We start from the raw sequence: 15,694 nt of genomic DNA, 5'->3' as shown, positions 1-15,694 counted from the left end.
TTGCTTGCATTCTCGGTGTGTTTTTACATCCTACGTCGTCCTCCCGTGGTTCTGCAACCCCGCACTACTTTTCTCGACTGCACTGCTTCAGTCATTCTGTTTGTTTCCCGCTGTGCAATTGTTACTTCATGCTTCATAGCTTCTTTTCTCCCTACCGTTGTCGATCGCTACCCTTTCCCTTCACTTGTCTTGCGGGACACTCCTATTTCCTTTGTGGAACCCCATGCGCATGCGTTGCGCAGCTAGTGTTTTTCGGATGGGCGACTTTGGTGTTCCTTTTGACTTCGTTTGTTCCGCCTTTCTATCTTCACTGGTACTGGCTGTACAGAGGTGTGAAGTTCATTTTCACACGTTTTCGGCGTTGTCTAGCTCCTCACGGAGGCATCTCTCGGCAAAGTGGAAGGGGAACTTTCGTCTCTATTTCATGGGAGGTATCTGTGGTTTTCGTTTGTACTATACCTTTAGAATCACCCTGTATATATATATATATATATATATATATATATATATATATATATATATATATATATATTCATAAACATTCATAAACACACACACACAAACATACATATATATATATATATATATATATATATATATATATATATATATATATATATGAATGTTTATCAATAGAAATAAATAATGTTCGACTGAGAGATATAGACATAAACGAGAGAAAGAGAAGTAGAAAACTCGAGAGAGTTATGTATTGTAGAAATGGAAGAAACGAACGAGACATTGAAATATGGAAAACAAGTGTGAGAGAGGGAGAGAAAAGTACAGAAACTGGATATAGATAAATAGAAACGATAGAAATGTAAATGAAAGCAACGATGCAGAGAGAACTAGAAATAAATTAAATGTGTGTGTGTGTGTGTATGTGTATGTCAGGAAGACAAATAAAGTAATGAAGCTCAACTGTTTCCAGTGTTGGCAGTTTGTTGTAATAATGATTTGATATCAAATAAAGAAATCTACAAATGTCACTTAACATAAGACTGTATTCACAATTTGATTCAAGCGGCCACAGTAACTAGTATCAAGACAAAAGAACATCAGTATTCAATAAAGGTTCTACAACAGAATTTCCTTCCTCATTTACGGATTATACACAAGAAAAGTAACAATATATAATTCCAAATGTCTTTCAATTAAAGAACTGTCGCAGGAGGTAACGAGGCAGAGAACTGAAGTGAAAATTAACGTCGTCGCCTTGTAATCAAGGGATCCCGGGTTCGATACGCGATGGAGGCACATACTGGTTCCGATCCCACTTTAATCTGTAGGTCCAGTCCCGATTAGACTTACTATGCGTAAAGTGGACTTAAAACATTAAATCAATCAATCAACTGAGGAGAAAATGTCAATGTCAGAAATGATCAACAAGGAAGAACATAAACAAGAAGAAATAGATACTAAGAGAAAGGAAGAAATATTAAAACCTGCAGATAAAAAGACAGGAAATCTAAAGAGAGATATGTGGGTTTTCGCCTAGTAATAAGGAGTCAAGGGTGTGTTTACCGTTATGGACATGTTTCACAAGTTCGGATGCACTTTTTAAATTAGTTTCTGCCTGCATGAAGTGAATCTATGACAACCGTGTTCTTTTTTTTGTAAATAATCATCTACCTATGATTAAAATGGCTTGCTGTATGTCGCAGTTGATACGCTGTCGCCTTGTAATTAATGGATCTCAAGTTCAATCCTTGGTGGAGACACAATGCACAGCTTTAAAGTGATTCGAACATCACTTTAAGCTGTAGGTCCAGTTACGATTACCCTGTTTGAACAAAGTAGAGTTGCAACCATTTTACCTTATCATTAAAGGTAGAATAGTATCACTCTACATCAGTAATAGACAAAGATGTATGATGTATGCGTCTTCCATTAAATACTACTAAACCCTGTACCAGCTAACTGTAGACCAGGCGAACGAGAACAAGTCTCTGCGCAAGTAGTGACGCGATACGGCTGCACCAATGAACAGTGAGAGAAACGGAATTGCGTAATAGACGACTGGACTTACCCGATTTCCCTGCTTCGCTCTGCAGCGTTGCAAACTTTTCAAAACTATAATACGGCATAACACATGGCATATTTTTGTCTCCAGTTCCGTACGCTTGGTTTAGGAATTACTTAGGGAAATATTAGGTATAAAATAGCAAGTGCAAATTTTGTCAAGCCGTACATTTAGCGTACGGACTAAGGTATGTACCGTTAGTCCGTACATGCCTTGAAATTTCCGTAGCTACATGTATGGTCAAGACCGTACGGTTGGCAACACTGCGCTTTCAGCACTCAATTTCCCTTCTCCTCCTCTGCCGCTATGCGCGGCCCTGCTCCACAGTTAGCTGGTACAGGGTATACTACTACTACTCATAATAATAATAATGTGTATTAAATGTTTGTCATTTTGATCCACCAGGTTTTTCAACCTAATGCGAAGAAAATAGAAAGAACATAGTAGTGAAGTATAGTTTAGGAAATACCACTAGAGTTCCACAACCCCAAAGATTAATCTGTTTTTGATATATTACTGTAGTTGTTTTAAACAATTTTGCTCGTTCCTTTAAGCAAGCACTTCTCGTAATTTGTTCTCGCGCATCCATTGGTCAACCTTTCGTCCATACGTCTCCATTTTAATGTTAAATTTTCTTCGCCATTATCTTTCCTCTCTCTCCCATTAATTAACTAAAGCATTGCGGCCTTTTTGTTTCAATCTCGCTGCACAAACTTTCCACTTTGGCTGCATGCGGCCCAAATCTGTGTTTATGAGTGTGTCCACTTTGGCAATTCCCTTGGTGTCCCTCGTGCGTGTGTGTGTGTGCGCGCGCACAAATCCCATTTTGTGTCATCTCCTTGCAGTCCACTCTAATATGCACAAAGATGAGTAGGGACCCAATTGGAGTTTCTAAATAATATCTACCTACATAAACCCCATACTCAGTATATAAACCAATATAACAATAATATTATTGATGTAGAAGTTATTAACGCATTAGCACGGTGGCTATTTACCTCCGTAGATCAAGACCCTTAACTAAGAACGTTTAACACAATAAAAAATGACCCAAAGTCCTTTTTAAAAATTCATTCATTCAATTTAATACAAATAGAGCCATTGATCATATTTTTTTTCCTGATATTCTGCATTTATTTGAATCCCTCTGTTCTCTCGTGCGTTTGTGAGTATGTTAATCACGCTTTATTTTACAATATTTGTAATTTATAATATATGTATGCTTGATTAATGGACGACCGGAATGGTTTACATAAAATATGTTTAAGAATAAATACTCGGTAAAAGAATGTGAAGCAGGCGAAGATATGACTACAAATATGAGAAGGACATTGTAAACGACCAACATAGGACATGTTACGTATGAAATCCCTTCGTTCACCCTTTTCCAGTTATCAATGTTATTACTGTTAATATTGGTCTCTCATTTTATTTTTCCTACCAAACATTGCAGATGGTGATAGAGTTTTTTCCTTGAGGTGAAATTCTGTATTAATATTTTTTCAATTTTCAACGTATAATAACTTATTCAGTTCTATCGCGTCTAACTTCTGATTCATTTTAAGTGTACCATATTACCTCGTTATTAACTCATTAAATCAATTATACCGTAACTTTTTACATAACTGAACTTACTTTTCGTATAATTGCTTGATGCTTCAGTAGTATTAAAGGTAAAAAAAAAAAAGGTAAAGTGTTCCCCTGTGCATAGCACCACGCCATGAAGGCGTATAGGGGGTGTGGGGGTAACGCCCTTCACTTTCTTGATCCGGTCGTGAGTGGGGTGATGTGATCAGCATCACGCCCCTGACCGCCTTTACCCCCCAGGGTTTCCCCCAGGTACCCATGTTATTCGACGCTGGGTGGGCGCCGGGGCCGCTTCCACCGTTAGAAAAGTTCCCGGATTTGAACCGGCCGGGGATCGAACCCGGGACCTTGAGCATGGTAGTCAGACGCGTTACCGACTGAGCCATCAGTAGTATTAGTATGTGCATTTTGTACGTTGATATTCTGGCTCTTTAAATTTAAAGAGACTTGAACTTATTTTAATTTTATTTTTATCACATTATCTTCTTACATTCTCATAAAGACAAATATATAATTTTGCAGAATGCTTTCCAGAATGCATACATACATCATTTTGCTATGTTCGTCTTAATGAAAATTAAAAAATGTTATTGACGTTAATAAATATGTGATGTAGGCAGGATTGTATCATATTATTTTAGCAACTACTAAAAATATGTAAGCTACATATATCTACCGTTATTCGTATTTGAATATCAAATAAATTTTGTAAACGATATGAAGGTGTTCAAAAATATTTCCGGACGAACTGTGCCAAAATATCAATTTGTGTGAACGTTGCTGAGGAAAATTGTCTTTTCGTAATTCTCTCCAGACGTTAGCGTGCAACAATATTGGGTTCACATTTTATGTGTTTACAGCGTCTCCTGGAATACCTCAGCCTCTTTTCCTTCCCTTTCTTGTCCAATAGCCCTGTTCTGCCTTCAATACTTCGGCCGGGAAGAGCTTCGATTCCAAATTACTAGACGCAGGCGTGTTATCGATAATCGATGAAACGGATATATTTGTGGCAGTACGGTATCCTGGAAAGCTCCCACTTTTCTTGATGTCAGTGGAGTCATATAACAGGTAGTTCGAAGAAGAATTGAAACGACCTAAAAGTCAAAATCTATGTAAGCGAAGAAAAGGACGACGACAATTTTAAAGCGTAAATACACTCGTTGTTTGGAGGGAGAGATGATCATCTTAAGATTAAAATACCTGAAGGAAAGTAAAATTTCATTCAAACTTTTTACGATTTGACATTTCTAACAGTAACATATTTTCGCCAAAAACTTGGTTTGATTAAATATCAATACAAATCATTTCATGTTTTGTTTCTCGCTAATACTAACATTTCTTCCTGTAGTTTCTACATAATATCTACCCACATATACACCATACTCAGTATATAAACAAAAAAAAAAACAATAATATTATTAATGTAATAGCTATGGGCGCATTCGCACTGTGGCTATTTATATGAGTAGATCAAGACTCATGTATATGCGTGTGTTGGGGGGATGATTGTGTATATATATATATATTATGATGATGATTATTATTATTATTATTATTATGATTATGTATATATATATATATATATATATATATATACACATTCAAATATATATAAATATATATATATATATATATATTACAAAATCATCTTTTTAAATGTTTCATATGTTTTGCATGAAATTCTGTTTCTGTAAATTGACACATTTCAGATTTTCAATGACCATTACAAATTTAAAGTACTATTCATACATAAAATTCTAACGTGCCTTTTATGGTTTCAGTGTTGTATTTTCTCCCTCTTTCTGAAAGTCTTCTAAATTACATGCTGCAAACTCTTATTTATTAATGTTTTTTTGATCTAATTCTAATAACAGTTGTAATGAACGAATGTAATAATTGACTGACTGACATGTCGACTGATATCATTGATGTTTATCTTTTCCTTTCCTAAGCTACACCTCATTTTAATCCTTTCATAATAAGGCACTTAATTTTGAACACTCAAATATTAAAAACATATATATTATAATATATTATTATTTTCGTTTGTTGAAATCGCTTTCAAGTCTTTGAAATAATCTACATTTTCAGGTAAGTTATTTTTAGTGGATCGTAAAAACTAAGATAAGTTTCGAAAATCGTTACGGAAGTATCCCATCTTTACAGCTAATTCAGTGCAAATACACTAAAAATAAAAAGAGTAGGTGGCATATGCGCGTTGTATATTATTTATGTAAAGCAGATTTGAAGTTTCCTTCATCTGCATAAATTCCAGGTTACAACATTCGTGAAAACAAGGACTGTTTCTAATGTGTATATAATTAATACAGTACTCATTCTATGTGATCTCGTTCTGCATTCGGTTTGCACTCTTTCAAAATGTTTCGAGTTACTTTTTTTGATTGACTGAAATAACAGGAGATAAAAAGGAACACCACGTCAATTATTTTTGCATTTTGTCTTCCACGTGGACAGTAATTGATTTGTGTGCTGAAATATTTATCATATTTCCAATACTTCCCAACGATATTTTCTTCGCTAAATTCCACTTTCATCCTCGATTTTTCACCATCTTTTTAAAGCAGTTTTTTTTTTGGAGGAAAAATGCTGGGCCCAATGTTGTTGTTATCTGTTCATCACCATGATTTATCGCTCTCCGTGACAGGTTAACTGAGACTGTGGGATTGTGGAGACAATACCTCTCATTATTAGTCCGCAAATTTGAAATTGACTGACATGGCGATTAATGAGATATAGACTGAGGATATGAAGGGGAAGAGGCAACGAAGGGAACAAGCAGCACGCCAGAGGTCTTTGTTTACAAAAATCACACCAGAGTTCATGAAATTGAACCATGGGACTTTCACTTGTGGAAATTGAGATTCTTTAAAATGTGTATGTACGTGTGAATCATCGAACACTTCAGATACAGGTTCAAATAGTGATCCGAGGTGTAACAATCATCAATAGTTCAAGCTGTAACGCATATGCCTGTCGTTCCTCTATCCAGATTTCTTGAGGTGCTTATTTATACGTCATCGCTAAAGGTCCTGGGTTCGATCCCCGGCCGGTTCAAATCCGGGAACTTTTCTAACGATGGAAGCGGCCCCGGCGCCCACCCAGCGTCGAATAACATGCGTACCTGGGGGAAACACTGGGGGGTAAAGGCGGTCAGGGGCGTGATGCTGATCACATCACCCCCACTCACGACCGGATCAAGAAAGTGTGGAGCGTTACCTCCACACCCCCTATACGCCTTCATGGCGTGGTGCTATGCACAGGGGAGCACTTTCTTTTATGTCAGCGTTTCATAACAAAACGCAACAGCTGACGAAGTTTCATAGTGCCTAAAATAACCTATTTTGCTTGTTAGAACCTATTTTAGGTTTGTGTGCCTGAATTACGCCTTTTTTAAGGATTTTATATATTTTTTTAGGTTTTACATAATGTTTCTATCTCTCAGAGCTATTTACTCGGTTTGGTGACGAAACAATTCAATGGCATGTTTGAAACATGTTTTCTGTTTATTTCCCTCCCTCCAAGTGTATGGTGTAGAATAGAGGGGCAGTTCTTCACTTACTTTTTGCCCCTGCACTATGGACTCTTAATGCTAATCCTTGTCTACTAAGAGAAAGTAAATTGTTCTTGCCACCCCGCCCCTTTCCCAGTTTTGGCACCCAATCGCCTCTACTTCCTGCACAGTCCAAAGTGCAAACTCCTAATCCGCATGGTCTTGCTCACTTTCGCGTCAGTTCGGCACATCGCTCTGCGTCTCCAAAGGTCCCGGTTTCGAATCCCGCTCGGGCTTGGTTGTTTGTGAATGTCTATTCATCAATTTCATCATTTCAACACTCTTCCCATCTTCGCAAATTAGCCAAGAAGCACAAAACGCGAAGTAAAATAAACTAAATCAAATCAAAATCAAATCGCGTCAGTTCGGTCATTTTGTGGCATTCACGCCTTGCGAGGTAATGTTTCAGCATTTAAATTTGCACCACTGACTATGTTTCTGTTGGAGCTAATATTCAGCATATAATGATCCTCACAGACAAAAGGAGGAGTTTGATTGTGAATAACAGGAAAAAGATTCAGGGTGGTCAGTCACTAGGGCCATGATAAAATTCAAGTATAATTCCAGGTTTTCAAGGCAAACTTTCGAAAAATTCAAGGGTACAAGCAGATGTTTTCTGTATTCCAACCTTACGTATTATCGACGCCCCCCCCCCTCCCAAACACACACAAATATATTAACAATATAAATGGTCTGTGTGATTCCAATGTACCAAACAATTTACTTAATCAACTTCAAGATATCTTATTTTGCAATAATCTTCCGTCTGTCAGATAGATTGTTCTACAAAAGACACTAAGAAAGTGAACCTATTGAGAACATTCTCTTTTATTTTCTATGCAACTTTCTATTTCGTCTTAGATAAAAATAAAAAAAAACTGAGACAAACAAACTTCCCTGAGGGCATTTAAAAATATGTGTACATTTAATGGGATTTGGAGTAATAAAAGTTGCAATTTTTCACGCCTACGGAGAGAAAAAAAATGGAATAGACAAACAGCTGCTTCTTATTATCATGTTTTACCAAAATTTCCACATAATTCCCAGAGCCAATAATTGACATATAATTCCCAGAATTCAAGGTATTCCAAGTAAGTAGCCACCCTCATATTGTGCACCAAATTATACATACGTGATTCATTTTTCATATCAACAAGTTTTTTGCTAACAGCACAAGCATGGTATTACAATAATTTGTGGATAATTTGAAAATGATGTAAATAAATGAAACTTTGGTTAGAAAATTAATATTTGGTTGTTACATATACCTATTAAAATTTCTTACGGCTCTTGTGAAATTTTATTTTTAATTATTGCATCGAATCAGTATTTTTAAGGAATTTTGTACCAATTTAAATTTTTTCGAACATATTTTAGTATTTTTCGAACCTATTTTAGGATTTTAGGACCTACTTTAGAATTTTTAGGACCTATTTTAGGATTTGTAGAGCCTATTTTAGGAACAAAGAAGCTCGTTTTTTAGAACCTATGAGTTAACCCATAGCCCGCTACGACCCCCCAAAAAAGAGAGAGAAACACATTTTCACCTGGTAGCCAGTAGCGGCGATTGGGTCCAAAACTGCGGGGGGGAGGACGATTTATTTTTTTCATAGTAGACAGGTTTGAATTTGATTTTTTGTTTTAGGTCCACCTTTATGCACAGATAGACTAATTGGGACTGGACCTACAGTTTACAATGGGATCCGAACCACTATGTGTCTCCACCGGGTCTGGGTAGACGGCTTAGCATTTTAAAAGGGCATAGTGCTGGAGCAAATGTAGAAATAGTGGGGGAGGGGTCAACTGCCCTCCCCATGCCCTCCAATCACCGCCACTGCTGGTAGCCTTGCATTAATGGTAACAAAACTAAATGTACTCAATATCGCAGAGTGCAAACTTCTGGAGACTGCCTCTCTACACAACAAACACATTCATTTATGCAACAAAAAATTGAATTTTTTTACAAGTTTGAAAAATGGTCGATGTTATTTTCGCAGCTTTTTTTTCGTACATTTAAAAATTTCATGGCTCGAGGGGGGGTGGGCATGGCCCCCATGGCTCTCCCCTGGGTACGGGCCTGCTACCCTGTATATGTGTGTATGGATATAGAGTTATTCATGTAACATTATCTCTTTACATAATTGTAAACTAACACTTGGTATGTATGCGTAGAGCCTGAGGGCTTGCATTTCAGAAATGAATATTCTATTCTATTCTATTCTATACTTGGGTGAACGTCATTTCCTTGCACGAGCCTGACACCGAGATACACCTGCACGACACCTAGTGTCGAAAAGTGCAACGAACTAGACGGGACTATTGAAGTCCAGATATGCCTCACCCAAATTATATGGTCAATCTTGCCACAAATATTTAATGAGCCAGAGGTGAGATGACTGAATTAATTCACAATTTCCATTATGTAGCTTATTTTTTCCTTCTTGCTTGCAGCTTGTCCATGCCACTGATCCCCTTTGGTATAGGTGAGCAGTGTTTTCACTCGTTGACCGGACTTTGCTAACCTCAAGTAACTCGCTGAGGGCAGCTGCTTCTCATTTTTTTCTGTAAAGGCTTATAAATGGAAGAGATTTTACGTGCCTTGGGCTTCTTTGATTATTTAAAGATCGGAACCTCAAAACAGCGCATGTAATATTGCAGAACATGAAAAATATGGTATTTTTATCTTAAATATAAATGCAATATATATATTGGACCTGATAGAAAGTATGAACATACAAAAAAAAATTGATCCACATTAAATTTGAGTTGCAAATTAAATACTTTACAGGTTTTTCAACCGGATCATAGTTGCTAAAGTGTAAATCGGGGGATGACCCTAATATATGAATGCAATGAAGTGACTAGAAATTACCAAAGGAGAAATAACCATACAAAAGAGGTTGTCATTATTACATGGTTATCTTTTTCTCATGTGTCAGTTATTTATTTTAATAAGAAATGTGGATCAAACAATTGGGATTTTTACGGTACTGTAGTGAATGGTCACATGAGCATTGACTATACTGGGTTCCTAAAATGTATCTCTGATAGAATACCCTTTCAATTAGAATTTATACTGTGAAGATTGGCAATGGAGAAAGTAATCGATAAGCTAATCAATTTGAATTTTGAATGGCGAGGGTAGCAAATTTAACGCAGGCTCCCTACCCTCGCTAAAAAAGAGAAGGGGTGAAGGGAAGTTTAATTTTGCAGAAGATGAAAATATAGCGTTGGCCGCGAACTATTTATCATTCGTTTACTTTCCCCGACTACAGAGCCATGCTTAGAAATACCGTCCCCGGCAACGAAATTCACTATCATCAAACAAAACCCATCCCAGGATAGCTCGGGCCAATAGGGCGAGGCATGGAAGACGAGAGCGTGTTTGTTGAACCGCTCTTTGTTGGCAGCTCAGTTCATTATAAGCTCTTCCCTTCCGACAATGCAGTTGGGTAGCAGAAAATAGACTGCTTTGACCTGTGTGCGTTTCCACGTGACGGCTTGACAAAGAGTTCATCGCAGCACGCCCGGCTACGGACCTGCCAGGTGTCGAGTTCGAAAGTTCCAAAGCACAAAGCATTTCTGTTGGAAAAATACAATCGATATGCGCATATGCTGAAGGTAATCGGCTCAAAACGACCGACTTACATTAATGCCATCCATCGGATGAAATTTCGGGCCGAACTGTGTTAATTTCGTTTCTTCTCCGTTTGCTGCAGTGTTGGCTTTCGACAGTGGCGGGTCCAGAAGTTGCCGTTGGGAGGAGCAAATTTCAGTCGAGTACCTCACCTCACCGAGAATCAATTCTAACCTACACACGCACTGTTTTATGTAAACAATAGGTGTATAATACAGGGTGTCCGGGCTAGAGGTATACAAATACACACATATATATTTTAGCATCTGTAAAGTTTATTAACTTTTTTGCCCTGGTTTCGTACAAATTAACTCAGAAAGTTTTTATGTACGCTGGTACACCTCAATGTGGACACCATTTGTAGCTCGACAGATATCCAAACGATACTCAAGCTCGTGCCAAGTGTTGACCAGCATTTGAGACGTTATTACCGCAACCGCTTCAATGATACGCTGTGTCAAATCACCCAAATCGTAAACTTTCCTCTTGTACACAACATCTTTAATGAAGCCCCATGCAAGAAAGTCTAAATGGTGCCAAATCTGGGGATCTCAAATCCTGGCCTAGACATAGGTGTTATTTGTGTTACTTCTTCAATTGCATCATTCCATCACTCATCCCAGATTTCAGTAGCCTACTTGTACAATCAATCGTGCTGTTGAGTCACGCATGCGCAGAAACTGCCTGGCCACCGAGATCCACAGATTTGACACCATTCAGACTTTCTTGCATGGGGCTTCATTAAAGATGTTGTGTACAAGAGGAAAGTTTACGATTTGGGTGATTTGAGACAGCGTATCATTGAAGCGGTTGCGGTAATTACGTCTCAAATGTGTGTCGTTTTTCAGGTAAGTAACTATCTCCTTTTTTTGGGGGGGGGGCAAAGTTTCGCTCTCCTTTTACCGATCTCTAAAGATTACTGCGCCTCTCTGTCGAAATAGGAGCCAGAGAATTTTAGAGCCTGATTCTTCAAAAATTGAATCCTTCTAGTCAAAACGACCCAATCTTTTTTTTTTCTTTTCAAGAGTTGCTTGCTCAACCCAGCTTTGTTGGTATCTGGAGTCTCTCCGTGGAACTGAAAGGACTTGATTCCTTAGAGAGTCTCCGACCTCCATTGTTTCCAGGGAGAAAGCAGGTATCTCGGAGCGTCTCTGTCCCAGCATCCACAGTTGTCTTGGATGCCTTTTCAAGACAGATAAGCTATCGGATTTTTCTCTCTTCAAACTCTCCTTTTCTTTCAGGCACTCTTGAAATGTAGAACAAACCCGTGCCTCTGATTTTTAATTATTATCAAACATTGGGCATGCACGTCCATTCGTTCTGGCAATTCTTTCTGGTAATTCCCAACTGAAAGTGTGGTACGACCTAATTAAGCTTCAGGAATGCCTGTCTAGGTTCTTTCCTCTTTGTACATCTTTCAATTTTTCTTTTTTCCTCCACAGGAGGGTTGCTACAAAAGATTCTTTCATGCGCGACACAGATTCTTTGTTGATCATAGTGTGAGCAAATGAAGATATCTCACAGTTTCACTGCAGATCTTAATTTAAAACAGGTTTGGTACATGACATAAGTATATAAGGGCACAATCATCACACTAGAACATTCTAGAGCAATTGCTAGAGGGTTGTATAATGTATAGCAATACGTATTTCCCGCAACTTATTTAGAAGGATAGAGATTTTATTGTATGTCCCAGGGGCTGAAAATTTGCAACTAGAGAAGCGAGGATTCCTTTTCACCCCTTTAAAAATACCACCATGTGATGGTACAGAGTTTGTACATCTCCTTTGTGTATCAATTATCTACTAACTGAAAGATAACACTGGTCGACAGTGATTTTTTTTTTTTTGCATGAAAGAAGGTGTTCCTTTCAGTTTTCGAGCTGCTGAAGACGAATCTGAACTTGGTTTTTGTCCTGCACCCTCAGATTTCGAAATAATGCCAGTTATAGTATAGTATAGTACAGTATAGAATGAAATCGCAGAGCTTCATGTTGGCGGCCTTTGTGCCCCTCTACTAAATATCCCAGAATCACAAATGATACCTCGTAGGAAAGCTTAAGGAACACAGAATACAACGTGGTATATTTGGGATCCATCACGCCCAATTTGTAGAAGAAGAAGAAGAAGAATATAAGAAAATTGGGGGAAAAGTTAATGTTTGGAGAACTTGCGGTAAGTTTGCAACACTTATAGTTGCGCTACGCAAACATAAACTCAGTAACACTAACCCTATACATTAAGTTGCCTAACTGAAGTAGGACGAGTTTGGTTTTTGGTTTGAGTTGGTGTTTTAAGTCCACTTTATGCACAGTAAGGTTAATCGGGACTGGACCTACAGTTTAAAGTGGGATCCGAACCACTTGTGCCTCCACCGGGTATCGAACCCGGGACCCCTCGTCCTGTAGGACGAATATCAATGAAGAAACATAAGTAAAGTATACATATTGCAATATACAGGGTGTCAAAAGTCCCTGACCACCCTTTATAAAATGAAAGGCAGTGTAGATTGCAGCCATTGGTTATGGTAGTAATATGTTAGACCTAAAGGGAAACTTTTTGGTGAATGTGATGACAACGTCCGCCATCTTGGTGAACGCCATCTTGGATTCAACTTCATTCACATAAAAATTTGCTTCAGCAGAATGCAGAATATGCAGTGCAAATTGTGGATCCTGGCGAATTTGCTCCACAGCCAATTCACAAAACTACATTTTCCTATGCGGATCGTCCTCAGAGCGATGGTGTGCAGCTGCAGCTTGTTCAGGTGCCACTAAACCATCTTTAACACCCTGCAAATGGAACTCTGGCTGACTCCACATTACACAGACATTCGACGTGTGCTGCGCTTCGTCAGTGGCATTTCTTGGCCTACCAGATCTTGGCCTGTCATGCCCATAACTTCCTTATCATTAAAGTTTTCATAAATCTGACTTCACCACTGAATTACTGGTGAAATTCTAGCCCAAAACCATACCCCAAATGCCCCCTTTCCCATTTAAAGAAATGAAGTTGGATCCAAGATGGCGGTCACCAAGATGGCGGACGTTGTCATCACATGCATCAAAATGTTTCCCCCTAGGCCTAACATATTACTACCATGACCAATTGCTGCAATCTACACTCCCTTTCATTTTATAAAGGGTGGTCAGGGACTTTTGACACCCTGTATATTGCAATATGTATACTTTACTTATGTTTCTTCATTGATATTCGTCCTACAGGACGAGGGGTCCCGGGTTCGATACCCGGTGGAGGCACAAGTGGTTCGGATCCCACTTTAAACTGTAGGTCCAGTCCCGATTAACCTTACTGTGCATAAAGTGGACTTAAAACACCAACTCAAACCAAAAACCAAACTCGTCCTACAGGACTACTTCAGTTAGCCAACTTAATGTATAGGGTGTGTGTTACTGACATTATGTTTGCGTAGCGCAACTATAAGTGTTGCAAACTTGTCTCAAGTTCTCCAAAAATTAACTTTCCCCCAATTTTCTTATATTCTTCTTCTTCTTCTTCTACAAATTGGGCGTGATGGATCCCAAATGTACTACGTTGTATTCTGTGTTCCATAAGCTTTCCAACGAGGTATTATTTATAATTCTGGGATAATTAGTAGAGGTGCACAAAGGTCGCCAACATGAAGCTCTGCGATTTCATTCTATACTATACTATACTATACTACAGGGTGGCTCAATAAGTCACTTAACACCCTCAGTACAAGGCCACTGCGGCATGGAATTTGAAATTGGCGATGACCAATCGTTATCTGGCCAAGGGGGAACCACATTGACGCCACCCACACGGTCGGCGGCCATCTTGATGTCCGCCATCATGAATTCAACTTCAGAATTTTAAATGAGAAGGGGGTCGTGCGACATATCAAAATCGGCTAGAATTTCACGAGAAATGCAATGGTGAAGGTATTTTCGACGTATCTTTAACCAGTAAAAAGTTATGACTGAATTCTTGTACCAATTTGCTCCTTTTCGAGGTGTTAGAAAAATGCCTTAAAATTTGTTTAGCACTTCGGTAATGCATCGAGATCAAAGTGACGTCTATGGAGAGACGTTCGCATGCCATTGAACATTATTTTAATCGGATACATCCATGAAAAGCTGTGCATTATGAATGGTTGTCACGAACAATTTACAGTGTGACGCTTCCATTGAATTAAAAGTCCTTCACAGTGACAAGGCTAATGTTTATGTTCATAAGGAAGTTCATAAACAGAATATTCGATGATTTTTATCTGATAACCCATTTTCGACAGATCAAAGCTGAATGGTTAGTGTTGGTAAGTTAATGGTGTGGCGTGCTGTGTGGAACACGATTGGTTAGTCAATTTTGCATCAACGGAACCTTAAATGCTTAGGGCTACTTGGATTTGTTAAATAAACAGTTTTTTTCATCCTTGCTTATGGAAGAAGGTACTTTTTACAGAGTTTTTTCAATAGGGAAGAACACCAGAACACTAATGGGAACGTTATGAACCAGTTTTTGTCCAAAGTTAGTTATCAGATGACAAGGGTCACATATTCTGTTTATAAACTTCCTTATGAACATAAACATTAGCCTTGTCACTGTGAAGGACTTTTAATTCAATGGAAGCGTCACACTGTAAATTGTTCGCGACAACCATTCATAATGCACAGCTCTTCATGGATGTATCCGATTAAATTAATGTGCAATGGCATGCGAACGTCTCTCCATAGACGTCACTTTGATCTCGATGCATTACCGAAGTGCTAAACAAATTTTAAGGCATTTTTCTAACACCTCGAAAAGGAGCAAATTGGTACAAGATAGTGTTGCTCACGGGACGGGACAAGCCTTTTGAAATTCGAGACGGGACGAGACGGAATGCCTTTCTAGTC

The sequence above is a fragment of the Lepisma saccharinum genome, chromosome 2 (genome assembly GCF_977018435.1).
Source record: "Lepisma saccharinum chromosome 2, izLepSacc3.1, whole genome shotgun sequence".
NCBI classification, from domain to species: Eukaryota; Metazoa; Arthropoda; class Insecta; order Zygentoma; family Lepismatidae; genus Lepisma; species Lepisma saccharinum.
Note: the sequence above shows the minus strand (reverse complement) of the source record.